Below are 16,396 nucleotides of genomic sequence, written 5' to 3' on the forward strand. Positions count from 1 at the left end.
AAAAAATAACCGGAATAACAGGCAATTTGGCCTTGGAGTACAAAATGAAGCAGGGCACAAGCTGATAGAATTTTGTCAAGAGAATACGATGGTCATAGCAAACACTCTTTTCCAACAACCCAAGAGACGGGTCTACACATGGACGTCACCAGACGGTCAACACAGAAATCAGATTGACTATGTGCTCTGCAGCCAAAGATGGAGAAGCTCTATACAGTCAGTAAAAACAAGACCAGGAGCTGACTGTGGCTCAGACCATGAGTTTCTCATTTCAAAGTTTAGGCTTAATCTGAAGAAAGTAGGGAAAAGCACTAGGCCACTCAAGTATGAATTAAATCATATCCCTGTTGAATATACAGTAGAGGTGACAAATAGATTTAAGGAATTAGATATGATAGACAGAGTGCCTGAAGAACTATGGACAGAGGTTTGCAACATTGTACAAGAGGTAGCAACTAAAACCATCCCAAAGAAAAAGAAATGCAAGAAAGCAAAATGGCTGTCTGAGGAAGCTTTGCAAATAGCTGAGGAAAGGAGGGAAGCGAAAGGCAAGGGAGAAAAAGAAAGATACGCCCAATTGAATGCAGAATTCCAGAGAATAGCTAGAAGAGATAAGAATGCCTTCTTAAATGAACAGTGCAAAGAAATAGAAGAAAACAATAGAATAGGGAGGACCAGAGATCTTTTCAAGAAAATTGGAGAGATGAAGGGAACGTTTCATGCAAAAATGGGCATAATAAAGGACCAAAATGGCAGGGACCTAACACAGGCAGAAGAGATTAAGAAGAGCTGGCAAAATTACACAGAAGAACTATACAAGAATGAGCTTAACGTCCCTGATAATCACAACGAGGTGGTCACTGACCTCGAGCCAGACATCCTAGAATGTGAAGTGAAGTGGGCCTTAGAAAAGCTGAGCAACAACAAAGCTAGTGGAGGTGACAGTATTCCAGCTGAGCTATTCAAAATCTTAAAAGATGATGCAGTAAAAGTGCTACACTCAATTTGCCAGCAAATTTGGAAAACTCAACAGTGGCCACAGGATTGGAAAAGATCAGTTTACATTCCAATTCCAAAGAAAGGCAGTGCCAAAGAATGTTCAAACTATCACACCATTGCACTCACTTCTCATGCTAGGTAAAGTTATGCTTAAAATCCTACAAGCTAGACTCCAGCAGTATGTGGATTGAGAACTACCAGAAGTACAGGCAGGATTTCGAAGAGGCAGAGGAACTAGAGATCAAATTGCCAACATACGTTGGAACATCGAGAAAGCTAGAGAGTTCCAGAAAAACATCTACCTTTGCTTCATTGACTATGCTAAAGCCTTTGATTGTGTGGATCATAACAAACTGTGGCAAGTTCTTAAAGAGATGGGCGTACCAGACCATCTTATTTGTCTCTTGAGAAACCTATATGTGGGCCAAGAAGCAACAGTGAGAACTGGACACGGAACCACTGATTGGTTCAAAATTGGGAAAGGAGTCCGGCAAGGCTGTATACTGTCGCCCTGCCTATTTAACTTAGATGCAGAGCACATCATGAGAAAGGCAGGGCTAGATGAATCAAAAGTTGGAATTAAGATTGCTGGAAGAAATATCAACAACCTAAGATATGCAGATGATACCACTCTAATGGCAGAAAGTGAAGAGGAACTGAAGAGTCTCTTGTTGCGAGTGAAGAAGGAGAGTGCAAAAGTTGGGTTGAAACTAAACATTAAGAAAACCAAGATCATGGCATCCGGCCCTCTCAATTCCTGGCAAATAGATGGGGAAGAAATGGAGGTAGTGACAGATTTTATTTTCCTGGGCTCCAAGATCACTGCAGATGGGGACTGTAGCCAAGAAATTAAAAGACGCTTTCTACTGGGGAGGAAAGCCATGGCAAATCTAGACAGCACACTAAAAAGCAGAGACATCACCCTGTCAACAAAAGTGTGTATAGTCAAGGCTATGGTCTTCCCAGTTGCAATGTATGGCAGTGAAAGTTGGACCATAAGAAAGGCTGAGCGCCAAAGAATTGAGGCCTTTGAACTATGGTGCTGGAGAAGACTCCTGCGAGTCCCTTGGACTGCAAGGCGATCAAACCGGACAGTCCTAGAGGAGATCAACCTTGACTGCTCTTTAGAAGGCCAGATCCTGAAGCTAAAACTCAAATACTTTGGCCACCTAATGAGAAGGAAGGACTCACTGGAGAAGAGCCTAATGCTGGGAAAGATTGAGGGCAAGAGAAGAAGGGGACAACAGAGAATGAGGTGGCTGGATGGAGTCACTGAAGCAGTAGGCGTGAGCTTAAATGGACTGCAGAAGATGGTAGAGGACAGGAAGGCCTGGAGGAACTTTGTCCATAGGGTCGCGATGGGTCGGACACGACTTCGCAGCTAACAACAACAATAGAACTAGAAATATGGCAAAGCCTTTGGGAAAGAAATTCTAAAATAACAAAAGTGGTAGCGTAGAAAGAAAACCTATATAAAATGTTATAAAATGCATTTAACACCCGTGAGGTTAGCAAAAATGTTTAAAAATATATCAAGCAATTGTTGGAAATGTAAACAAAAACCAGGCACTTATTACCATCTTTGGTGGACATGCTCTAAAGCCAAAAGATTTTGGTTAAGAATACATTCATGGTTAGAGAAAATGACAAAAAACATATAGACTTTAAGCCAGAATTGCTTTTGTTAGGCATAATTGTAGGAAATTATGAGAAAGAGTGTATATATTTAATTTTACATATATTAACTGCAGAAAGAATTGTATTCACTCAATATTGGAAAAATGAAGATCTACCAGTGGAGGAAGTGTTAATTAAAAAAATCTTAGAGTGTGCAGAAATGGACAGATTAACATTGAAAATGAAAGATAAAGAAGACTCAGTTTATTTTAGAACATGGGATACTTTTTATCATTGGCTAGAAAAATGAGGTAGAGAGAAAGGAACTTAATATGTATTAGTGAACTAGGTACTGAAATCCAGACAATATGTTGCTGACAATATATTAAGCACTTGTGATTATAAAAAACTAAGAAAAATATATTAAAAAGAAAGAGGGAAGGACGGACCTGATCTTTGGCATGACCATACTTCTTATCTTAATGCTTTTGACTCTCGTGATGGTAGGATCTACCAAATCCCCAGCTGATTGTTCTGCTTGTACCGTTACTACCAGATCAGGGAACAAGCTTACAAGGACCCTGATATATCATACTCAGATGGACATGTGTCCATAATACTACCCAATTTTCCCTTTGTAATGATATGGGAAAAGCAACATGCTTTGATCCCTCTAGTGCAGACATGTCAAACTTGCGACGTCATGTGACGTCGCGCAATGTATCGGAGCTTTTTCTCCATTGCCAGCAATGGGGTGGGCGCGGTTTTGGGATGACGCTTCTGGCCCATGGGCCGGCAGTTTGACACCCCTGCTCTAGTGTAAAATACCAGAAAACCATCCAGGTTCAAGCATTCCAAAACAGGAAGAGTCAGGGACTTTTATTAGGACAAAATACCAGCACCTCCACTAGTCCCAAAAGCCAGATCTGCTTCGATGCCTGCTATGCCTTAAAGTTTAGTCCTTGGAACACCTGTAGGGACCTAAGCTGGCGATGAAGCTATCTTATACAAAGAATATATGTTTTCTGCTTACAACAACAGAGAGGAAGCTCTCATGGTACCTCCCAGACCCACTGGTATACAAATGGTAGGGGGGGCCCCCAGGGTGTGGCCGGGGTAGAACAGTTGGTTTAATGTAACCAAGAGTATTGGAAAATCAGATTGCTCAGAAGACCACTGTACCCTCGTATGCTTGCATTTTGTGGACCTCGAAGAAGGATCCCAAGAATACGGAATGGGAACTGAGGGTACGGGGAAGGACCCAACTACTCGTATCACCATCAATGTAACCAAAATTAATCTGACCCCAATAGAAAAGAGACTGTTTCATTCCTTTTATGAGGAATTGGAAAACAAAATTGAAATTCCTTCTGTTACCAAGAACCTTAATGATCTAGCAGAACAAATCACTGGTTCTTTAAATGTTACCAACTGTTATGTTTGCGGGGGGACCAACATGGGATAACAGTGGCCATGGGAAGCTAGGGAGCTTAAAATATCCAGTATAGATTCTTTGAACTTAACCTGGACCACTCTTGACTGCCCTTCCCGATGGGTAACTCAAACATCCATCATTGGTCAGTTCTGCTTCTCAAGAGAAAAGTCAGACCTTTTCCTTAAAAGGCAGAGTGTCTACATGTGAAAGTATGGTTGTGGCTAATGATACAAGCTCCACCTGGTTGAGTGGGACCAATGTAACCCAACCATCCAACCCTTTTGAAAATTATACCCAACTCAAAGCCCTATGGGAGCAGCCATATAATTCCTCTTATATGTGGCATGCTCCAAATGGATTTTATTGGATTTGTGGGAGATATGCTTATACAACCCTTCCTCAGAACTGGACAGGCACTTGTCTCCTGGAGACCATAAAACCCAGCTTCTTTCTACTACCAATCAGAGAATGCTTGGGAGTCCCCATCTATGAGGAGATAGGCCATCGGGCAAAGCGGTCTTTGAAAATAGGAACCTGGAAAGATGATGAGTGAATCATTCAAGTATATTGTCCTGCAACCTGGGCTGAGGATAGGTCATGGGGATACCGTACCCCCATTTATATGCTCAATAATTCGTTTGCAAGCTGTGCTAGAGATAATAACTAATGAAATTGCTCTAGCTTTGAATCTTCTTGCCCAATAGAATACCAAGCTCTGCACAGCGATCTATCAAAACAGACTCTTCCTGGACTATTTGCTCGCAAAGGAAGGTGGTGTCTGTGGAACATTTAACTTGACCAACTGTTGCTTACAAATAGATGACCTAGGTAAAGCTATTGAAGAAATCACCACTAAAATGAGAAAGATTGCCCATGTCCCCATCCAAACGTGGACTGGAGTCATGGACACTAGCTGGTTCTCAGGGATCTTCAGTGACTGGAAGAGAATTGGGTTCCTTATCCTGCTGGTCTTTGGAGGATTGCTAGTAGGCCCCTGTCTCATTCCCCTGATCCAAAAGCTTATAACTTCCACCTTGTAAGGAATGACTGTAATAGCCTCCCCCACTAACTCAACCAAAGAGAAACCAGCAAAAGTAATGATTCTTACCGCAGTCCAGAAAGAATATATTCCCCTAGATTCTACCAGATAGCAGTAAGCATACTGCCAATTTAAAAAGGGGGGAAATGAAGAAGACCCGGATCAAATGTCAGGTTAATCTAATTAACGCTATCTCGCTTTTGTACATTACGTTTGCGCAGGAAACGCTATTACCTTTAAGCAAGACAGTTATGTACCTGAATGTAAATGAAATGATGAAACCTAATGAATTGATTATGCATAATGATTGTTTTACCATTGACAAGCCAATCAATTGTGTTAGGTATATGTCTGTGGCCTAACTGGTTGGGTTGGCAATATATATGAACTACGATTGTATCATTGTTATAGAACTGTAATGTATCACTTTAACTATGTAATGCATTGCATCATACCTTCTAATGATTGGCCAGCGCTGTTTCCTACGGCCATAAGAGGGAGCTAGAGACATAGCTTCTCTCTGTGTGTTATGTTCACTCTCGCTTGCTGTTACTTGCTGTTTATCGTGGTTTGTGGGTTTGCTACTGTTTTGCTAAACCTGTAGACCTGTGTTTGACTTACGGACTGTTAAGAAGACTCTGTATCGGATAATCCTTGGACTGTTGTTATCTGCTATCTTTTCATTACTCGTGTATGACCTGGACTGTTTTTTCCTGGACTGTGCTATTGTCTTATCCCACAAGTAAAACTTTTTGTACACACCTCAGTATATCTGTGTGGTTGCTGTGTAAACTTAACTACTCTCAGTATCCTCTTTTTTGTGCAAGCTCTCTTTTTGCTCAAGAGTTGCTCTGCTCATCCTTGTCATTGGTTATGGGCCCAGGACATATTGAGAGTTAGTGTGCACAGTACCATATTCAGAAGCTGGGTTTGTGTTATCTGTTCAACTGAAAATGGCACAAGAACAGTCAACCAGTATCTCCATGATTACCCGGTTAGACGGAACAAACTATGTTTCCTGGTCTACGAAATGTTGCTTACTTCTGCGAAAGGAAGGGCTATGGGCTGTAGTTCATGATCTGCCGGATGTGACTGCTTGGGATCCAGCAGATGATGAAGACGCAAAGGAGATGGCAAAATTTACCTGGGATAACGAAAGACCTCTTTGCATAATTGGACTAACACTGAATGACCAGCAGCTTGTCCATATTCGTGGTGAGGAGTCTGCTGCTAGGTGTTGGGACACTTTAAGACGTATCTATGTTCGTGATAGTGTGGGTACACATATGCACCGTACATGTAGATTGTTTGGAGCTCGTCTTCTGAAAGGTGGAGATATGTTAGCTTATTTAACATTAATGAAGAAAACTCTGCAAGAACTACATGAAAAAGAGCTGATTTTTTCAGAGCTGCATCAGGTCTACATTATTCTTTCCTCTCTGGATGAAAGCTATGATGTTTTTGTTTCTTCACTGGAAGTCCTGACCAGAGCTGACCTGACATTGACCGGCATAACTGGAAGATTACTGGAAGAGTCCAGAAGAAGGCAAGACAGAGACCAGCTGAGAGAGACACAACCACAAGATGAAAAACTGTCTACAACTGCCTATACTGTTAGAAAATGTTATTCTTGTGGGGCTAAAGGGCATATTGCTAAATTCTGTAAAAAGGGTAAGAAACAGAATACTGCCAGCAATAGGAGAGCAGGAAAAGATGTTAGTTTAGCCATATCTAGGTCACCAACAACCATAAACCATGATTTGTGGGTGGTTGATAGTGGGGCCTCTCATTGTATAACCAGGACCAAGGAACGGTTTGTCAATATGTCTGATAGCAAACAGTATGTGTCATTGGCCAACGGATGGAAAATGAAAGCATCTGGAGAAGGTGCTGCATGCTGTTCATGTATTAATGAGCATTTACCAATGTTATATTTGCCTAAGCTAAGGTTTAACTTGCTATCTGTTAAAGAATTGTTAAAGGCTGGGTTCGTAGTAACATTTAGGGGAGATAAATGCATTATTGAAAAAGATGGTACTAGGGTTACTGCTAACTTAGAGAATGATTTATTTGTTCTCACCGACAACCCAGTAATCACGGCTGATGCAATTTCTGTCTATGAGAACAAAAAAACCACATGATGAGTGTAGTCATCTGCTCCATAGACGTTTAGGACATGTAAATTTCAAAATGCTATGGAAGACTGTTGAATTGTCTGAAGGGATAAAATTGAAATCATGTCAACGGTACTTGAACTGTAATGCGTGTAGCCAAGAGAAAAGCAAGGTAGCCCCTGCAAACAGAACTAATGGTTTTAAGACCACTGTACCTTTAGAGGTAGTGTTTGCAGATATCATCGGCCCTATGAAACCAAGTTTTGGTGGAGCCTGCTATATCTTGAGCATCATGGATCATTATTCACATTATGGTTTCTGTTACTTAATGAAAACCAAACCAGAAACATTCCAGTATTTTGCAAACTGGCTGAAGTTTGCTGAAAGGAAAGTGAAACGTAAAGTTCTTTGCCTTATAACGGATAATGGTACTGAGTTTACCAATAAGCATTTTGTAGCTCTGTTACAGAAAGCTGGCTTTGAACATAGGCATTCAGCCCCTTACAGACCACAACACAACGCGTTTATTGAGCGACGAGGGCAAACGCTGCAGGCTATGGCTAGAACAATGTTGTCTGATTCTGGGTTACCCGAAAAACTTTGGGGAGAGGCAACAATGTGTGCTAACCACATCTTAAACGTTGTGGTTAATTCCACAACCAGTGAATTACCATATACATGCTGGCATGGTAGGAAACCTGATTTGGGTTACTTACACACATTTGGAGTCCCAGCATGGGTTCATATTCCATCGCCACTGAGGCAAAAGGGACAACATAGAGCAAAGAAAATGTTTTTTGTTGACTATGAGTCCAACCATAGGTCATTTAGGTTTTGGGAACAAGGTACCACTAGTGTGTACTGTAGTGCTAGTGCTAGGTTTCTAGAACACATTGGTTGGAGCAAACTGGAGCAGGAAAGTGTTGGTGTTGATCCTATCATTTTTAGTGATACCCCTGATACTGAAAACAGAAGTGAGGATAAACCTTCTGTAACCGTAAAAGAGGAGGACTCGATAGGGGAGGTAGAGAAGGTAGAAGAGGAGAGTCCAACACCAAGTCCTGTACTGCCTAGACGCTCTACTCGTGATAGGCGTCCACCTGATAGATACGAGGCTAGTATTGTGTGTCAGGTGAATATAGAGCCTTCTAACTTTGATGAGATTAAACTGTATCCTGCAAAGGATCAGAGTGCATGGAAGGCAGCAATGGATAAAGAGTTGAAATCCTTGCAGGATCTAGATGTATATGAAAACGTTAGACTTCCACCAGGAGAGCGTGCAATTGGTTGCAAGTGGGTCTACAAACTGAAGAGGGGTGTAGATGGGACTGTTACCCATAAGGCACGTTTAGTTGCTCAAGGATTTGCTCAGTCAGACAAGGACTATGATGAAGTGTTTGCACCTAGTCTGAGACCTACTACATTGAGAGCAGCATTAGTTTGGGCAGCTAAGAATCGGTACAAAATAAACCATGTAGATGTAGAAACGGCATATCTGCATGCACCTTTACAACACACTATCTATATAACAAAACCACTAGGTGTAAAAACAGACCAGAAACTGATCGTTGGAAACTAAAGAAGAGTCTTTATGGCTTGAAACAATCAGGATATGAATGGAACAAGTGTATTGTAAACGAGTTAGCTGCAATGGGCTTTGTTGCCAGCATCGCAGATCCATGTTTGTTTAAGAAGGAAGATAATGGTGTAATTTCTTTATTGTTGCTGTTTACTGACAACATAGCAATTATTACTAAGACTGAACAGGATGCAATTAACATCGTTTCTCAACTGCAAAAGAAGTTCAGGATTAGAAATCTAGGTGAAATCAATCACTATTTGGGTCTGGATATTGTGAAGGTTACAAGATATCGCAAGCTGGAAAGATAAGCCAACTGCTGAAGCGATACAACATGGAACTCCTTAAGTATACAACATGCCTCCTTAAGTAACACCAGCTGCCTGCAATTAGTGCAGGTTCGAGTCCCACCAGGCTCAAGGTTGACTCAGCCTTCCATCCTTCCAAGGTAGGTAAAATGAGGACCCAGATTGTTGGGGGCAATAAGCTGACTTTGTAAAAATGCCGCTTGGGGGGCCCTGAAAGCCCTAATAAGCAGGCATATACATAGAATGAAGGCTATTGCTAAGCACATTGATTTGTGCTTCTTAGATTGTAAGCTGCCCTGAGTCTTCAGAGAAGGGTGGGATATAAATGGGATTTAAAAAAAAACTCTGTAAGGCTGCAAAGACTCCAGTGGCACAGGATTTTAAACATGCTAATATAAAAAAATCCTGCATTTGACAAAACGGTGTATCAATCTTTGATTGGTAGTCTTTCATATCTAGGTAATTGGTCTAGGCCAGATATTTTGTATAGCGTTAACCAATTAGCTAGATATAATGCCGAACCTACTGTTAGGCACTGGCAGGCAGCGAAGCGGGTATTAAGATATCCAAAACAAACAATACATTACTCGTTATATTTAGAACCTAATCGTGATCTGGTTTTAACTGCTTATGTGGATGCGAGTTTTGCTACTGATGTAACTACTCGGAAATCTACATCAGGTTTGGTGATAATGTTAGGTAATTTGCTAATAGGATGGAAATCCATTAGGCAGAAACATATCAGTCTGTCCACAATGGAAGCTGAATTTTCCTGTTTGTCTGTTTTGTGTACCGAACTACTATGTTATAAACAAGTATTAATGGACATGGGACTAACTATAGAAAACCCATTTCTCATTTATGAAGATAATCAATCTGCAATTAAGATGGCAATGAATGCAGCCATCAGAACACGGTCTAAGCCAGACATGTCAAACACAAGGCCCGGGGGCCGTATCCGGCCCGCAAAGTGGTTTCATGTGGCCCGCGAAGCCACCCTGGAAACAGTGAGGGAACGGCCCCCACTGCCTTGGCCCTGGCCCAGAGACCCTCCTTCTGCCAGAGACCCCCAGATCTGTCCCACTCCTGCCCAGGCCCCCATAGGCACCCTTGATGCAAACGATGTAGAGCTGGCCACGCCCACCCAGTAGGCCTTACGCACTCTAGCCATGCCCACCCAGTAGGCCACGCCCACCCAGGCCATACCCACCCGGCCCCCTGAGGGCAACTGCAATGCTGGATGCGGCCCTCAATGAAATTGAGTTTGACACCCCTGGTCTAAGCATACTGACCTACGATACTTAAATGTCAGACAGTGTATAAAAGATAAACTAATACAGTTGGAATACTGTGCAACCGACGATAACATTGCAGATCATTTTACTAAAGCTCAGGGTGCAGTTAAGCACAAAGCTTGTTGTGAAAATTATGGCCTAAGGTTGTAATAAATCAATATATTGTCCTACCCAAAGGGGAGAATGTTAGGTATATGTCTGTGGCCTAACTGGTTGGGTTGGCAATATATATGAACTACGATTGTATCATTGTTATAGAACTGTAATGTATCACTTTAACTATGTAATGCATTGCATCATACCTTCTAATGATTGGCCAGCGCTGTTTCCTACGGCCATAAGAGGGAGCTAGAGACATAGCTTCTCTCTGTGTGTTATGTTCACTCTCACTTGCTGTTACTTGCTGTTTATTGTGGTTTGTGGGTTTGCTACTGTTTTGCTAAACCTGTAGACCTGTGTTTGACTTACGGACTGGTAAGAAGACTCTGTATCGGATAATCCTTGGACTGTTGTTATCTGCTATCTTTTCATTACTCGTGTATGACCTGGACTGTTTTTTCCTGGACTGTGTTATTGTCTTATCCCACAAGTAAAACTTTTTGTACACACCTCAGTGTATCTGGGTGGTTGCTGTGTTAACCTAACTACTCTCAGTATCTTCTTTTTTGTGCAAGCTCTCTTTTTGCTCAAGAGTTGCTCTGCTCATCCTTGTCAAATTGTTTCTTTGCTGCAATTGTGATTGGGCAAGACACTGTATAAAAATGAGGGGGGGCCCTCCAGGTGTGGCTCTTCCCTAGCACGCTTCTGCCTGTGTGTTTGGAGGTTGTCCACCCAGCTTCTTCACTCAGCCGAATAAAGATCTGTTTTTTTCCTGTTCCTGAAGCCTCCATCTGAGTTTTTCTTTTGGCTTGTGAGGGTCTCAGATTTTATTCGCCAACAAACCTTACAAGATAATGTAAAACAGCTTCTTTAAAAAAGGTTAGTTCAGAGAGAAAAGAGTGGGACATCTCCTTATTCCACTTCTGCATTATGTTACAAAACAAATCTGATCTATTCTGAACTGATGGCTTCAGGTGCAGAAAAGGCGGAGAGGGAAGCGAGTTCTCTTTGTTCACCCATGTGGTCACTACCATCCTGAAACTCACTCAATGTCACAATAGCACCATTGTGAAACTACCACCAGGGCAAAACCTGGCCACTCTTCCTTTTTTCAAGGTCCCACTTCCTTTTCTAGTGCAAGAATACTGTTCCCTGAAGAAATTCCAGTTAATGTCATCACATCCTGCTTTCAGATTTCTCATCCAACATTCACAAGGAAGGAATTCTCTGCATGCAACAAATACTGTTTCATCTCTTCTCTCACGAAGAGAAAAAAAATAATCTATTCTGCAAACAAACTTCTTTTGCTGGAGGCCACGCACATTCCCAGTGGGTGTCTGCTGTTGTTCTGTACCAGCCTGCTACCGGCCCTGCAGAAAAGGCAACCCCTTTATAAACGGCAAGAGGCTGGAATGACGTCTGCCAAATTTATTACTACAAAAAACAAACAAGACACGAACCAAGATTCAGGAGCTTTGAAACACTATCTGAGCGGTTGCTTTCAGCAAACCAGCCCTCCCCAAACATTCCCTTTATAAAGAGTTCAGGGCGTGGCCTCTCTCTGCCTCCTTCCAAGAAGCCCCACAGCCTTCCTCTGTTTACTCCTACTTGACTGCCTCCTGCGTCGGGCGTCCTTGAACAGGGCCAGCTGTGGGTCATCTTCATCCACACTGTCAGGCTCACACAGCTGGGTCTCCATGGTGACCAAGTGGGAGGGGCCTGCCTGAGGGCTATCATCAGCAAGATCTTCAACCCCCTCAGCAAGGTCTTCAACACCCCCCTCCTCCTCTGATTCGTCTGACCCAACTGCCGAACCCACAGGCTGACCCTGAATCACAACAGCTGTATTCCTATCAGTTGTGAGAATAGCCTGTAATCTCTGAGACCACCTGTCTGCTTATGCATTCCAATCTGTTCCTCTAAGCTGAATATAGAGAGCAGCTGACCAAAGCTAAATGAATAACACTGTCTCACAAAACAATGAGACCACCCCCAACATGTTGCAGAGGCAACTCTTTCAAGTTCAGATATTTAAAGACCAAGGCAGTGTGACAGTCACATTTACTGGGCCAGAGTTACAAGTAGAATGCAGACAGGATGTCAAACATAACCACATAGAACAGGGGTGTCAAACTCGCAACATCACGTTACGTGTCGCAATGTATCACAACTTTTTTTTCCATTGCCGGCAATGGGGTTGGCGCGGTTTCACCATGATGCATCCGGCCCGCAGGCCGACAATTTGACACCCCTGACATAGAACCTTCAGCCTTAAAATAACAGTTTGCATGTCTTTCCACAAAGTTTAGCAGGCTTCCCCCCCAAAGTTGCAAAAAGTTCCTTCCTTCCTTCCTTCCTTCCTTCCTTCCTTCCTTCCTTCCTTCCTTCCTTCCTTCCTTCCTTCCTTCCTTCCTTCTCACATACAACTTGTTTACTATTCAATGCCTACAACAACCTGTTAAGTAGTTGTTCTTAGGTCACTCAGTGCACATGCCTATTGATTGGGTTTGTGAATTCAACTGTTCCTGCTTTTCTGTCAACATTTTCAGGCATCAGGCAATTACCCTGGTCATGAAAGTCTCAGAAATCAAATGAAAATAATTATTACATTTATGGAGCATGAGTTTCAAGCAAAGCTTAAGAAAGTAGCAGGAAATCTTTGACTATTTCAATTTTTCAGTTCAGAATAGAGCTGGAAGGGACCTTGGAGGTCTCCTAGTCCAACCCCCTGTTCAAGCAGGAGACTATACCATTTCAGACAACTGGCTGTCCAGTCTCTTCTTAAAAACCTCCAGTGACAAAGCACCCACAACTTCTGAGAGCAAGCTTTTCCACTAGATAATTGTCCTCACTATTAGGAAGTTTCTGCTTAGTTCTAGGTTGCTTCTCTCCTTGAGTAGTTTCCATCCATTGTTTCTTGTCCATCCCTCTGGTGCTTTGGAAAATAAGTTGACTCCTTCTTCTTTGTGGCAGCCCCTCAAATATTGGAACACTGCTATCATGTCCCCCTTAGTCCTTCTTTTCTCTAGACTAGCCATACCCAAATCCTGCAACCATTCTTCATATGTTTTAGCCTACAGGCCTTTAATCATCTTAGTTGCTCTTCTCTGCACTTTTTCCAAAGTCTCAACATCTTTTTTGTAACGTGGTGACCAAATCTGGATGCAGTATTCCAGGTGTGGTCTTACTAATGTTTTATAAAGTAGTACTAATACTTCAAGATCTCCTGACAGTGAGAGACTTCAGCCCCCCAATCATCTTTGCCGCTCTTTTCTGCATTCTTTCCAGAGTCTCAACATCTTTTTATATTGTGGTGATCAAACCTGGATGTAGTATTCCAAGTGTGGTCTTACCAAGGCATTATAAAGTGGTAATATCACCTCTCGTGAACTTGATTCATCCCTCTGTCAATACAGCCTAGGATTCTGTTGGCTATTTTGGCAACTGCAGCAAATTGGCTCATATTTAAGTGATTGTCCACTAGGACTCCAAGTTCCCTCTCGCAGTTACTGCTGTTGAGCCATGTTTCACCTGGTCTGTACCTGTACATTTGGTTTTTCTTGCTTAAGTGTAAAACCTCACTTTTCTCTACGGTGAATTTCATTTTGTTAGATAGGGCCCAGTGTTCAAGTTTATTGAGCTCCATCTGGATTTTGAGCCTATCTTCTCAGGTGATGGCTATGATATCACAGACAGAAGCAACCTAGAACTAAGGAGAAACCCAAAGGTGCTTTTTCAAGAGGCAACTGGACTTTCTTGTCTTTCTTTGAAGACGTTTTGCTTCTCATCCAAGAACCTTCTTCAGGTTTGACTGGATGGTGGGGAATGTAAGGTGTCAGGGCCCACTTCAAAACTTCATCCTAAGAAAGCAGAACTCACGGAAGCAGTTTCTTCCAAAAGGAACTTTTATTAGGAGAAGCTGATAGCAGGGATAACAGACAGGATCTGATGGTTTCTGTTAAGGATTTTTGTGCAGAGGTCTCCTTGTGCTACCAAAGAGTTGCACAGACAAGGATGGGTACTGAGAGCAGTAAGAGTCACACAGTAACCACAAGAGTACACTGAGTTGTAAAAGCAAAAAGTAGTTTACTTTCAGGTGGTGTAAAATCAAAAATGCACAGTCAAAAATAAACAGTCCAGGTCATACACAATAGCAACAGTCCAAGGAGTAATCCAAAATACAAAGTCTTCTTACCGGTCCAGAGGTCAATACACAGTTCAGGTTTATCACAGTAGTAAACCAATAGTACAGCAAAACAGAGCAAAAACAGTAACAGTAGAGAGAGCAGTGAATTCAGAGAGAGAAAGAAGCTACGTTCCTAGCTCCTTCTTATGGCCATGAGAACACTTACACACCCATTGGCCAATTAACATCTTAAAGTCACAACATCATGGTTAATATATTTTCAACCCAACATTGTAGGCTATCACCATATGCCTAATATTCTCCCCTTTGGGTAGAATAATATATAACATTTACAATCTTATGCACATTCTTTCACAATTGGCATTGTGTTTCACAGCACTTTGGACCTTCCTAAAATGGTCTGCAATATTTACATCAGATGGGCAATACTCCAGTTGTATTAATTTGTCTTTAACACATTTTCTTACATTTAGATAACGAAGATCTGTATGTTTGGATCTTGTTCTGACTGCAGCATTGTTTGCCATCTTTATCGCAGCTTGATTGTCCTCATACACAATAAATAGATCCTTTACAGTTAAACCCATATCCAACAATAATTGTTTGTACACTAGCAGTTCTGTACATAACACTGATAGACATGAGAATTCAGCCTCCATTGTAGACAGGCTTATGTGTTTTTGCCTGATGGACTTCCATCCAATCAAAGAATCACCCAACATTATAGCCAATCCTGAAGTAGATTTACGAGTGCTTGTCTCAGAGGCAAAACTCGCATCTGCATATGCAGTGAGGATTAACTCACGATTTGGCTCTAGATATAACGAATAGTGAATAGTCTGCTTTAAATACCTCAATACTCGTTTAGCCGCTTGCCAGTGTCTAACAGTTGGTTCATTATTGTATCTAGCCAATTGGTTTACACAGTAAAAAATGTCAGGTCTAGTCCAATTACTCAGATACATAAGACTACCTATTAAAGACTGGTACATAGTCCTATTAAATACAGGACTCTCAACATAAGTGTCCTTGAAATCCATAGCCATTGGAGTTTTTGCTGGTTTACATAGCTCCATGTTGTATCTCTTTAATAACTGAGATATTTTACTGGCTTGCGAAACCTTAAAACCTCTATTCGTCTTTACAATATCTAACTCCAAATAGTGGCTTATTTCTCCAAGGTTCCTAATAGTGAATTTGTTTTGCAACCTTGAAATAATGTCCTTAGCTTCTAGCTCAGTTTTTGTTATGATTGCAATATCATCAGTAAACAATAGAAGAAAAGATAACACTCCATTGTGTTCTCTTCTAAACAAACATGGATCAGCATTACTGGCTATAAAACCTATTGCACTCAACTCGTTGCAATGGAGCATGTAAGTATGCAGTTTCCACATGTACATGGTTAACCATATATTGGTTTTTAGCCGCCCACACTAAAGCTGCTCTCAAAGTAGTTGCCCTCAGACTGGGTGAAAACACCTCATCATAATCCTCAGTAGTTTAGGCAAAACCTTGTGCAACCAAACATGCCTTATGGGTTACAGTCCCATCTACACCCTTCTTTATTTTATATATCCATTTGCAACCTATAGCTTGCTCACCAGGTGGCAGTTTTGCTTTCTCATAGACTTTAAGATCCTGCAAAGACTTTAACTCCCTGTTCATTGCAGCTTTCCATGATGCCTGTTCCTTTTCAGGATACATCCTTGTTAGGTATTGTTGTGCAGAGGTCTCCTTGTGCTACCAAAGAGTTGCACAGAC

The sequence above is a fragment of the Vipera ursinii genome (genome assembly GCF_947247035.1).
Source record: "Vipera ursinii genome assembly, chromosome: W".
In the NCBI taxonomy this organism is placed as follows: Eukaryota; Metazoa; Chordata; class Lepidosauria; order Squamata; family Viperidae; genus Vipera; species Vipera ursinii.